Source organism: Lontra canadensis, unplaced genomic scaffold (assembly GCF_010015895.1).
Source record: "Lontra canadensis isolate GAN:19392208 unplaced genomic scaffold, GSC_riverotter_1.0 scaffold79, whole genome shotgun sequence".
NCBI lineage: Eukaryota > Metazoa > Chordata > Mammalia > Carnivora > Mustelidae > Lontra > Lontra canadensis.
Genome location: NW_022631073.1, coordinates 9,507,912 through 9,521,851, shown reverse-complemented (window position 1 = coordinate 9,521,851; position 13,940 = coordinate 9,507,912). Strand labels below are relative to the sequence as shown.

The window sequence follows — 13,940 nt, the reverse complement described above, 5'->3', positions numbered from 1 at the left end:
AGGCCACCCATAAACCCCCTAAAGAAAACTTAAGACAATCCTGGGGTCATCAATGAGTATATGGCTGGCTCAGGGTTAGGAATTAGACACAAGAAACTTCTCTCTGGTGTGTCATACAGGATAGTTTGTTTTGAGACCGTTATGGTGAACCCCAAATTAATCTTTCTGGCAATTCCTTTTTGACAGCAGTGGTCAAATTACCCATGGTAACTCAGCAACTGTGAAGCCCTACAGACTTCAATGGCAAGTAAGAAACGTTAAAACAGGGTTTCCAAACCTTGGCACTAGTGACATTTTGGGCCAGAGACTTCTTTGATGCTAGGAGTTCTTGTGTATAGTGTAGAATGTTTAGCGGCATCGTGGGCCTCTGCCGACTAGATGCCAGTAGCATGCACACCCCTCCCCCACTGTCGCACTGGGACAATCAAAAGGGTCTCTAGATATGGGGCAGGGATCGGGGCAAAATTGCTCAATAGAGAACCACTGTTTAAGAGCAAGTGGGAACAGGAACTCAGAGTGGGAAGCCTTTCATTGCCCCATCATAGCTAAGGTTAGGTCATGAAACAAATAAATCCATGTTAGTTAAAAATAATGTTTAGACTGTAAATTTACATAATACAACTATCAAGACTAGAAAAGACTATACTGTTGTTTCAAGGGCTTTACATATAATGAACTTTTTTTCAATTGGATACATTTCTAAATCAATCTTTTTAAAAACAAACCTTTTAATTCAAATATAAACCATGTGTATCTTTATACTGGGTTAGCATTTCAGAATTACAAATGTTATAAATTACTGGCAATCAATGCTTTTTCAATTTGTAGAAATATGCAACACAAAAGTATCTTCACTATTTATGTGACAATTCAAACATAACTTTCTCAGTCCCTTGAACAATCTTTTAATAAAGTTACCTTTAATATTGCTGAAATCATAAAAAGATCTATCCTGTAGAAATACCAAATGATACCACTTAAGGATATGCACTTTCCCTCTAACCAATAATCAAATCAGTCATTATTCTCATATTACCATCCATCTGTTCATCCAAAGATTTACAGAATAATTACTATAAGTCAGGGACTGCTGTTAAAATTAAATGAAAAAAAAAAAAAAACAAACTCTACTTCTTGAGAAGCTTAGAGTCTAAAGAAACAAACAGATGGGAAAACATGTATTTACCATACAATGCCGTTAGGCAAGGTTTCAGAGTGGGAGCAAACAGGAGCTGAATTTTGCAAGGTGAAGAGGAGTAAAGGGAGGATATCACTGTTTTAATATGTTGGCATAGAGAAGAAGGTCTTTTATTTATTTTTTTAAGATTTGCTTATTTATTTGAGAGACAGAGAAAGACACAGAGACAGAGTACCTAAGCCCAATCAGGAGTTGGATGGTCAAGTGACTGAACCACCTTGGCACCCCAAGAGCAAAAGGATTAATAAACCGGGTGACACAAAAAAATTTAACTTCTGTATAATTAAATAAATGTACATACAATAAACAATGATATAAGGTAAATGAGAAAATGGGATGTGACCAACAAATGGTAAATGTTTGATACTACAAGTATTAGTAATATTAATACTAAATACATTGTGTTTTAATCATTCTTGTAACTGAATTTTCACAAAACATCATCCTGTTTCAGTGAAGAGATGCTCTGCATCTCCGCATCTTTTATTTTTTAAGTTATTTGGAAGAAATGTCCAAGAGCAGGTGACTTGTTTGCATACCCTTCGGTACTGAAATTAAGAACAGGCTGGCCAGTATCATTCTTCAGGGAGAAATCTAAAATTAAATGAGGTATTCTAATTTAATGGAATCAAGGCTGTCTGAAAAAGGGAAAGCGGAGACAGTTTGTTACAGTACAAATGTAACAAGGCAGAGTTCATCTGATTGAGATACTAATTAAACTGGTTATGGGCAGGCAGTGCCCTTAAGAAACTAAAAGTAATGATCCATCTGGGAAAAAATTCAGTCTTGACCCTTAGCACAACTATATACCAAATATTTCCCATCAATTACTTAAGTGTGAAAGGTAAAACTATAAAAATCTCAGAAGAAAATAAAATATTTCCATGGACATAGGATAGGCAAAATTTTCTTGAACAAGACACAAAGGCCCTAAAGATAAATTGGACTACATTAAAATTAAGAATTTCTCATCACAAGATACCATTAAGAGAATAAAACGGCCAGCAGCCAAGTGGAGGAAGTTACCTGTAAAACACGTATGCAACAAAGGATTCCTACCCAGACTGCTGGGAGGACTTCTACAAATAAAAGCCAGACAACCCAACAGATAAATGGGCAAAAGACTTGGGACAGACACTTTACAAATGGCCAGCAGACCTATGACAAGGCATTCAACATCAAAATGCAAATTAAAACCACAATGCTCCTCCCACATGACACTATCAGGATGGGAGGCACCTGGGACTACCACCATGCTGTAGGCAACAGTGTAAATTGGTACATTCACTTAAGTTACGGGCAGTATGAACTAAACCCACGATCTAGCAATTCCATACCTAGCTCTATGCCCATCAGAAATACATATGCTCACCCAAAGACATGTAAACAAACTCACAGATGCACTTACACTAGCCAAAACCTAGAAAGAGTTCACCCCAGGAGAACGGGAATACAAGCGATGAGAATAAACCGCCTATCGCTCCACACACCACATAAATAAGTCTCACAAACAGACTGTTGAATGGAACACGTCAGTCACAAAATAAAATACACTGAGTGATTCTGGTTATGTAACGTATAAAAACAGGCAAGAAGAGACTACTGTGGTTATCTTTGGGGTTTGCTCATAATCAATGGGGGCATGAAAGAGGTTTAAGCGTGGCTGGAATATTCTGGCTCTGGATCTTGGTGCTGGTTGCACAGGTGGAGTCACTGAAAACTTATCAAGCTGTACAATTCAGAACGTGCACTGTTCTGTATGCTCACCATGTTTCAATAAAGTTTTTGTTTTTTTTTAAACACTGCAGCTAGGTAGCAGAGACAATTCTTGGAAGATACAAACTGGACCACCGAGGCAGGCCTGACCACATTTCTTCTAAGCCCGGTGTTCCAATTAGAGACCCGTGAAGGAGCCAGATGCTTGCATGCTTCTCATGTACGCACTGCCTCCCTTTGCTTCCCAGCTTTCCTCATTCAGACAGCTGCCCGCCTTCCACAGGCAATGCATGTCAATAAACTCACTGAGCACCTTCTACGTGCCAATTAATGTGCTGGGCACCGAGGACAGCAACAGATCAGCCATGGTTTGCTCAGGGACATGACAAGCAGGAATCACGTCTGATCATACTCCTCTTGCCTCGGCATCTAGCAGGATGTTTTATACGGAGGAGGCCCTCCGGAAACACGGACTGGTCATGTATACCTACAGACAACTGGGGTACAAGCCCAGCTACAGAGAACACAGAATTCACAGGATCAGAAAGACAGCCTCCAGCTTCACTCGGCACACAGGGCGTGGGGTCGGTGGCGGCGGCAGTAGGCAAATGCAGTGCATGGCTTCAAGAAAGAGCCGGAGCGTGGTCTGGACAGGAAGCCCCAGCCGGCACGCACAGAGCTAAGTGCAAGACCTTTCAGAGGTAGGAGGAAGGGAAGCTCCAGAGCACGGAGGAGAGTAGCGCCTGACGGTGGGGGAATGGGGGCTATGGGAAGGAGGAGAGCAGACTTGCTTTTTCAGTAGGTCAGGGCACAGCTCGGGTAGTAGTATCTTTCCAAAAGCTCCAAAGATGGCTGCTGTTTTTCAAAGGGCAGGAATCGTGCCCTAGGGGCGCCTGGGCTCAGGTCACGATCTCAAGGTCCTGGGATCAAGCCCTGCATCGGGCTCTCCACTCAGCGGAGAGCCTGCTTCTCCCTCTCCCTCTCTCTGTTGCTCTGCCTGCTTGTGCTCTCTCTGTCTTTCTGTCAAATAAATAAATAAATAAATAAAATCTTAAAAAAAAAAAAGGAATCATGCACTATACCAGGCTTTCTATTTTACTGTGGATGCACAAATGAGGAAAAGGATGGGGAAAGGCACATGATTAAATATGCTTTTATCCCCCATTAACATTTACCTTTAACTACTACGCAAAGTATTACAGAATTATCCAAAATTAAAAGTTACAAGCAACTCATCATAAATCTAAAAAATAAAGCCTTTTATATGAATTTCAATTCCAAACTCTCCCTTATGTTACTAAAATGAAAATGTGAGGAGTGCCTGGCAGGCTCAGTCAATAGAGCATGTGACTCTTGGTCTCGGGGTCATAAATCTGAGCCCCACATTGGGTGCAGAGTTTATTTAAATAGGTAAATAAAATACTTTTAAAAATGTGAGTTAATTCAAACTCTGGGCAAGTTAAGCACTTCGAGCTTCAATTTTCTCATCTGTAATAAGTAGCTTAAAACACTTGGCTCTTAAGGAATTGCCTTTTGACTCTGATGCAGCAAATTTCCACATGGGACAATTTTAGAAACAAGAATTTGTGATGAGCATGTGAATTCTTTTACCTCCCACTGCCTGTAGGAGGCATCAAAAATCCCTTATTAAAATTATTCTGTGGTCATTTTTTCTACTGACTATGTCTAATTCATCACACATTTAACATCCCAAACAATAGATGCTGAATCACAAACTCCAGAGTTGTGTCCTCTGCTGTGGGTAAGCGATGAGATCACTTGTATTTCTTTCCGACCGACAGCAGCAAAGTCACTACTACGTGTACCCAAATGCATCACCCGGGGCTGCAGTGCCATAGTAAAATAACATCTGCTAATTTGTCTGGTCAGGAAATTTTGAAAGCGTGGGAGCTTGGGGGTTTCAACGGCTCATGATTTGGCAGATGTAGCTTTGTAAATAAACCCCAATTTTTTCCTGTAGGTACTTTTGTAACAGTGATGCCAACTGCCTTCTTTTAGGCAAACTCCTGCAGAATTTCAGAGGTGCTGTATGACCACAATTAAGCTGAGGCACTGACTTGAAGAATGATTAATCACAGATGAATTAGCTTTTTGTTTCTTTCCTGACATTTCCGAACCCTTTCTGGTCTTTCAACTATCTGATGTCTGGCCATGTCATGCTACCAAAGCAGACTGCCTGAAATCACTGTTTACCTTGGCCTGCATACAAGTCTGGATAAGGATTTAGTCAAAACACCTCTTTCAGATCACAGAAGAGCCTTACAGCAGCACGGAGAAGAAATTTTAAAAATTATACCTATCATCATTTCTATATGCTCCAATTTTTACTTTCAAAGGCAAGCAGTTTTGAATTGTATGGAAAGGGGTCAAAATAGAGAATATGAACTAAGCTTTACATGTGAATATTAAACATTCTGGAAACACAGGAAAATCCACTTAAAAAATATTCAGAAAATAAGCCAAATAGATTGAAACCAACAACCTGATTTTTAAAAGCATATATAATAATACTGTGTACATACATACATACAAACTATATAACATATAAATGATATAATCCATATATAAAATAAATAAATACAAAGCCACAGCTCAGTTTCCAAGACATACTGGTGGTTAGGCCAAATGAAGAGAAAACCTGTTCAAGTGTTCACCATCTATAGCGCCACATGCTCCAGGAAGTGACTCCTCCTGTTGCACAAGGTCAGTCCCATCCACCTCGCCAGGGACTGGCTCAAGTACACACGAGAGGCACAACTCTGACAGGTAAAATGAGTGAACTGGGCTGGGAGGCTTCTTGTTAAGGTTTCCCTTAATCTTAAAAAAAGAAACAGACAACCTCACACACATCGGGATAGCTACTATCAAACAAACCCAGAAAATAACAAGTGTTGGCAAGAATGTGGAGAAATGAGAATCTGCGTGCAGAGCCACTATGGAAAACAGTAGGGTGGGTCTTTAAAAAATTAAACATAAAATTACCATACTATCCAGCAATTCCACTTCTGGGAATATACATAAAAGAAGTGAAAAAGGAAACTTGAACAAATATTTGTACACCCATGTTCATAGCAGCATTATTCACAATAGCCGAAAGGTGGAAGCAACCCAAGTGTCCGTCAATGGACGAATGCATAAACCAAATGGGAAATATACATAATTTGGAATATTATTTGCCATAAACAGGAATGAAATTCGTACACTTGCTACAACATGGATGAACCTTGAGGACATTATGCTAAGTTAAATAAGCCAGTCACAAGAAGACAGATACTACATGATTCCAGTTATATGATGGGCCTATCAGAGTCAAATTCAGAGTCACCAGTAGAACAGTGGTTGCCAGGGGCTGGTGGGATGGAGCTTGGGGGGCTACTGTTTAATGGACACAGAGTGCCAGTTCTGCAAGATGAAAAGAGTTCTGAAAATGGATGGTGGTGATGGCTGCACAGCCCTGTGGACATACTTCATACCTCTAACTTGTACACTTCAAATGGTTAAGATGGTAAATTTTGTTCTGTGTATTTTACCACAATTAAAAATATTTGTTAAAAAAAAGAAAGAGAGCGGCACCTGAGTGGCTCATTCAGTTAAGCATCTGACTCTTGATATCAGCACAGGTCTTAAACTCAGGGTCCTGAGTCCAAGCCCCATGTTAGACTTCACACTGGGCATGGAGCCTACTTAAAAAGAAAAAAAAAGGGAGGGGGAGGGAGAGAGAGAGAGAGAGAGAGAGTGTGTGTGTGTGTGTGTGTGTGTGTGCACGCGCGTGTGTATATGTGTGAAAGACACAGGAGAAGACATTACTCTTTTCTTATTCTAGCTACTGCTAATGGCCTACGATGCCCAGATGGGTGGCAACCACCTTGGAACTATGAGAGAAGCAGACCTAGAATATGGGCATTACTGAGCATGGCAGAAAGCTGAACTGTCCCCTCCTGCTTTAGTAGGGCAACACCTCCAGGAAGAAACACCTCTAGGCTGAAAATACAATTTCTCTTCATGTCAGCCAGCTCCTAAGCCCCCAAGCTGGTACTGAGTTATGCTAAAACTGTTACCAAATCCCATTAACATGGCCACGATTATTAAAACAGTTAATGTGAACAATGATAACGTGACATAATCAAGCCCATTTCCTTTCATTAGTGACTATTTTCCAGCTCTCACTGATTCTTCTGTAACTATCCTGTGTCTTATGTCTAAGAGCACAGGCACAAACCAAACACATCTCACTAAGGCATGTTTATGTCAATCAACCTCGACACATACAAACACCACCTAAATCAAAAGAATTCAATAAAAAAGGCATTTTAGGGAATATCATGCACAAAAATATAACTGCGGGAAACTAGCAAACCACAGAAAATTTATGGCAGCGAGCGTCATCTACAAAACCATGAAAAATGACCACATGCTGATTTTCATCTCGCAGTGCTCATCATTATCATTAGCGGAGAAGCAAAATCGAAATTCATCATGTTAAGAAATGCTTTGTAGGGTCAAGTCTACAAAATGAAATGCCTTACAAAGATGACTTCCCATAAGTCAGTTGGGCACGTCTCTAGGTAATGACTGCATATGGACATTAGGTGACTGTGTCAAAACTCTCTCACACTGAGCCATCAGAAACTTCTCAGATCAGTTCGGGTCACTTCAGGGTCAATTCTGAGTCTGCACAGCTCCTCAGAGAATGACTTCTCTCTATGGGGACATCTACATCTCTATCTAGTGATCTCCATCCCATACCATGTGTTCTCATCTTCTGTTGCAGAGGAACAAACCACTCCAAATTGCAGCAGCTGAAAACCACAATCATTTATTATTTTTCATGATCCTGTGAGTTGGCTACGGCTCAGGTAGGTGGCTCCTCTGATGATGTATCTCCTGGGTTCAATCAGGCAGCCGGACCCAGCCAGCAAGCTCAGCTGGAGTGAAACATCCAAGATGGTGTTGGGCCTCCCAGGTGGTGTCTCTCACCAGCCGCAGTATGACGGCTGGCTCCGAAGAGGAAGGGGAAGCTGCCAGTCCTCTGAAGGCCTGGGCCTTACGACCCCCAGAGTTCTCTCCGTGGTATCCTGCTAGTGAGTGCAAGTCAGAAGGCCAGCCCAGCCAGAGCAGAGAAACCAGAATCTACTTCTGACGGACAGAGCAGTGAGCACATACAAGGGGAGAGGCACAGAAGAGGGACCCACACCTTGGAAATCATCTAGCACGCCATGGTCCTCCCTACCCATCAAGATAGACCCGTCATTCCAGCACGCCCTCAGCAAAACTCATGACTCTGTAAAAAGAGAGCAGGTATAACCAGCTCTTCTGTGTGTCTCAGACCTGCTGTTAAATATGCCATTTGCTCTACTTTACGTGTGTGTGTGATATGGCAAAGGCTGTAACTTAACATGTCTAAATCTACACAAGAAAATCCAAACGAAACATTACTCTAGTTTCAGGTATAGTTTGCATCGCTGGGTGCCGCTCGGCGATTATTACCAACATGCCCCCTCAGCTGGAACCTCCACCAGCGCCCACCAGCAGAGCCCACATCTGCACTGTTCACAGCTATACTCCCAGTGTCTAGAGGGTACCAGGTACCTAAGACACTGCTGCTTCCCAATTATTAAAAATATTCCTATTTTAAGATATATTCCTTTTTTCCTTAATACCAGCTAGAAATACAGATTCTTCCACATGTATTTTACCGTGTGGCAAAAATACACCTTTACTAATGCTTTAAACACTTAGTTATGCTGCAAGAAAGAAGACATACTTTTAATGATTCCTACAGTTATATGCTAAATTTACCTTCACTGAATCTTGAAAATGAGAGATTTTACGATGGTGTGCAATTCATTTTCTGTGAGTTACCTTTTGTTGGTGTCTAGCTCTGGACCTTCAAATTGCAATGAGAAATATTCACGCTTGAACCAACATCTACCTACAAATTTTGAACAGCACATTTCTGATTAAGAATTCCCATTTTAAAAGCAGTTGTGCTGTTCCTTCATAAGTGAGGGCTCTCATTTGCTGAAAATATAAAATATCCTTAGAAGAAATGAAAACATCTATAAATGGAACAAAACAGTCATTTTATTCTGCCCACAAACATCTGAGCTCAGACTTTTTCTGCCCTCGACGGTCAAGGCCAAAACCAACAGACACCCTGCGGCGTAGCACAGGCATTATTCTGGAGAGCTTCACCTTTCTGCTGCACCGACCCCAGCAGAGTTCAGTGCCACTTTCCTCCGAACAAAAGATGGAAGTGTCCACAATCCTGAAAGAGGGAAGTGTCCACAATCCTGAAATTTTCATAAAGGGAGGCAGTATTGGCACAGATTAGCAGAAGCCTCTGCTTTTCCCCAGCATCTGAACTAAACTAAGAAGTGTGGTTAGCAGCACAAGCAAGCCACTTAACAATCTGGCTGCCATTTATCAGTAGAGAAACACAGAACTTCGACAGGTCTCAGCAAAAGCAAAAGTAATGATTTTGTACATGCTATCCAGCTGGGTAGGATCTACCCTACTAGTCAGCACAAGAAGATTCTATTCTCAAACTGGGATTTAAAAAAAAAAACAAAACCACAACACAATATATCTGACTGGCTGTTGGTAGAACATACAACTCTTGTTCTCAGGGTTGTGAGTTCAAGGCCCACACTGGCACAGAGCTTACTTTAAAAAACAAACAAACAAACAAAACCACACTATATCTCATTTTCTACCTCATTCCCATTTTACAGTTCAAAACCATGACCAGCTGTAGTTAAGCAACTTGTCCAAACCATCATTACACACTCCTGTACCACAACCCCCCTTTGATATCAGAGTACTTATCAGTATCCCACGATATCCAGTGTACTCCCTTAGAACCACCTGTGTGTCTTACTAAGCTCTAACCTATTTGCAAAGCAGAAGCTATCCTAGTCACGCTCAATAAATACTTGTTAAACAAGAGGGAATTCCTTGACCCTCAGCACTAGTAATTCTTCTCATTAATTCCACAAACGTGTATTACAGATTAAACACCTACTGTGTGTCAGGCCCACTTCTAGGTACTTGTGTACATGTTGAAGATAAACATCAAGAGTCTCACAAACGTATACAGAGGAGACAGACTTGAACTTTGAGAAGAAACACAGAATGCTCAGGGAGCTGGGGACGGTGGGAGCTGGGGATGGTGGGTGGGTGGTCGAATCCAGTCTTCGTGTCCAGTATAGATCACTGGACCAAGTGACCGCTCGGCTGAGAAATGATGGAGGGGGACGTGCAGCGGGAGAGAGGAAAACAAGACATCAGTTAAGGGTAAAGGCCCCTGGGTGGGAGACCCAGCTGAAAGACTCCGGTCGGCCAGCCTTTAATGTTCCAGAACCCAGATAACAAGCGTAGATGGGAGCTTCTTCAATATGAGTGATTCTGAATTTGATGAACAGAAAATAGCTAACTTTAAAATGAGAAATAATCATCCTTCCAGTTCATTATTATGCTCTCGGAAGTGAAAAAATTAATCTAGTGCCGTGGTTCTCAAGCTTGACTTCACATTAGAATCTTCTAAGCATTGGGGTGCCTGGGTGGCTCAGCGGATTAAACCACTGCCTTCAGCTCAGGTCATGATCTCAGGGTCCTGGGATCAAGTCTCGCATCAGGCTCTCTGCTCAGCAGGGAGCCTGCTTCCCCTTCTCTCTCTGCCTACTTGTGATCTCTCTCTCTGTCAAATAAATAAATAAAATCTTTAAAAAAAAAAAAAAAGAATCTTCTAAGCATTAACAAACAAACAAATAAAAAACACCCATGGTTTGACCCCCAGCCAATGAGTCAAAATCTTAGAAGGTAGGGCCCACATATTGGTATCTTTTAGAGGCTCCTTAGGTCATCCTAAAGTACAGCCAAAATGGCTAAAAGCAGCAACTGAAAAGGAAAAGAACACCAGCTGTCCTCTGGTCTCATCCTGAAATGACCCCTCAGCTTCCCACTGGCTGACTTCTGTCAATCAAACCTTAGTCTAAACATTATGCCTCTTCAAGGCGCCCCCTGACCGACTCTGAAGGAGCCACACCTCCTAAGTATTTACCACATCACACAGGGCTTATTCCTGTCTGATTATCTGTCTTCTTTATTAGCTTGTCGTAGGTCCTGGAGTCTAGGGATCTGGCCTGTGTTGCTCACTGCTGCACTTCCAGTAGGAGTGCAGTCAGTATTATGTGAATGAAGGAAAAAAACGACAGGTGGGCATAGGGGTATCTCTTATGCAAATGGAATTTTAAAAAATAATACCCTAAAGCTATAATTCTGACAAATTTCAGTTGGTATGATTAAGCCAAATGACTGAACAGTATGGAGAGCACTTTTTAATTCTTACGTAACAACTAGCTATGAGCCAGACTTCTATTTCCAAGCAGAGCTCAACCTAGGAGGGAGACTAAAGAACACTGGGCATTTGGTCTGGACTGAAGTCAACGAGGCGGAATAAAAAGTCTTCATATGGAGAAAGGAGTAATGAAAATATGGTCAACATTTCTATGAATAACAACAACAACAAAAAAGAAACAGGATAAAATACAGAGCAATTAAGATTTTAGCTTAGGCATAAGGAAAAACTAAGGGAAAAAGCCTGTAACACTAACGTGACCAATACAGATGGGAAGAAAAAGTGAAATTTCTCCAAGTTCCTAAAATTGGGATAAAAATACTTCTGTTCAGAAGGGGTCATGCACAAGTACACAAATATACAGGGTGAACGAATATATAGCGTGGCTAGACTTTTCTTCTGAGTGTTATTATTGTACTACAATACCTAGAGCATTTGAGTTTCCTATCCTGAATTTATTTAGATCTGGTACCACAAAAATGAGCTCGGAGGAGAAAACACTAGTAAAAACAGTACCAAGTAAGTATTTTTGAGAAAAGAGAAATATAGTCATGCTTTTCTTTCCACAGAGTATAAATGTCTAGACCTATCAACTAAATTAATAATTCAGGCATAAAGGAACTATTTGAAGGATTAAATTCACAAGTTACGTACAATGTACACTTAAATATGGGATTAAATGCCAGCAGGACACCTTGACCAGAAGACTTGGGCCGTGTCAGCATAAAACCAGCAAGACAGTGTATATCACTCTTCTTTCAGAGCCAACTTTGCTTCTAGGACCCATAGTTCTAACAGTGGAAGCGTCCCTTCCCCAGACATTCAGCACCTGACCTCAAAGCTCTAGAAATACTTTTGTTCATTCCCACATTTAGTTAATCAACAAGTTTTGTGGATTATTCATTTGCACAGGGGGAAAAAAAAGAGGGGAAATTTATGGATTAAAAAGATTTACAAGACATACCAATCAAATGTACAGACTCTGCGCGGGTTGTAAGTCAAACAAACTGTAAAAAAATATTATGAGACAATCAGAAAATATAAGCACTGACTGGAGATAGAGGAGGATATTTAGAAATACTGTTAATGCTTTTGAGGTGTGATGCTAAGACTATATTATGTTTTCCAAATGCTCTTATCTTTTAGAAATACCCGTTAAAAGATGTACAGACAAAATGGTATTCTGGGTTTGTTCCAAAATAATTCAAAAGATGATGGAGGTAGGAACAGGGCTGAAAGGACAGATGAAACACGAGGACGACCGCAAACCACTGCAGCTGGGTTATGGGTACAAAGGGGTTTGATTACACTTTTCAATCTGGTTTATGCTTTTAAAATACCCATAACTTTTTAAAAAAATGGTAATTTATACATATGAATATGTTCTTTGAGTTCCACATGCCATGCTCTTGGCTCTGAAACCTTCAATGACTCCCAATGGCATAAATACCTCAGAATAGCTTTCGAGTCCTTCAGTTCCCCCCCCTTTTTTTTTTTTAAGATTTTATTTATTTATTTGACAGAGATCACAAGTAGGCAGAGAGGCAGGCAGAAAGAGAGAGAGGAGGAAGCAGGCTCCCGCTGAGCAGAAAGCCCGATGCGGGGCTCGATCCCAGGACCCTGAGATCATGACCCGAGCCGAAGGCAGAGGCTTTAACCCACTGAGCCACCCAGGCGCCCCAGTTTCCCCCTTTTTTATATGACTATGTCACAGGCAAGGTCACCGGCAAATCCTTACTTGTCTGCTCCTTCTCTTTGACCTGTATTTCCCCATCTGCCTACTGGACATCAGGCCACTTACCCAAACCATTATCCTGATCTGTTCTCATATAGAATACTCCCAATCCTAACAAGATAACAAGTTTTAAGAAGAAGATTGATGTTTACATCTTTTTGCCTCTTCAGAACTGAAAACAGCATTCTAAGTTGAGCAAAAGGTGTTCTGTTCCTGTTTTTAAGGTGGGCAGGATGTGGGGAACCTGCTCCTTTACACTGCTCTGTAGTTTTTACATACAGTAGGCTGCTAATCCTTAGAGAACATCAAAGAGTTTAATTAAAGACAGTCAAAAAGGTAAAACTTTTTTAAAAGGGAAATTCTGACATACAGTTAAATCTCACAATAATACAATAAATTACAAAGTCAGAGTAGTAAAGGCTGTGGTTCTCACTATAGAAAGCTTCATTTCTGAGGCAGCAAAGTGATTTCCTTAATTAACCCATTCGTCATGCCTTCAGAGCCCAAGTCCTATATGCCCTGAGACAAAAATCATATTAAGGATTCATTTTTCTTTGATAAAAATCTTACAAACATTTGCATTATTGTTACTATTTTTATTATTGAAAATACCTCACTGCTTACATTGAGCTCCAGTTTTTCTGGACTGTGACTGGGTCTAAAGGAAACAAAGCTAAAATGGAAGGGAGGGAGGAAAAATGGAGGGTGGGGAAAGACTTAGGATGCACCCAGACAAGGAAGACTCCTAGTGGGTGTACTGTGCTACCCCATGTAAGCAGGGCCCTACTGAATATTCTAGAAGAGCCTGGATCTCTGTATATTTGGTTTGTTTCCACAGATCAACCTGTAGTAAGCAAATATTAAGTGTCTATGTGGCCAGCACTGTTTCAGGCAATGAACAAGCCAGATTC

The 13,940-nt window shown here is 41.0% G+C and overlaps 1 protein-coding gene across 6 annotated transcripts in view; it reads right to left on the bottom strand.

Annotated features, from left to right (window-relative positions):
* ATE1 (arginyltransferase 1) overlaps window positions 1-13,940 on the bottom strand; it is a 157,055-nt gene that overhangs the window by 62,308 nt on the left and 80,807 nt on the right. The window lies entirely within an intron of this gene.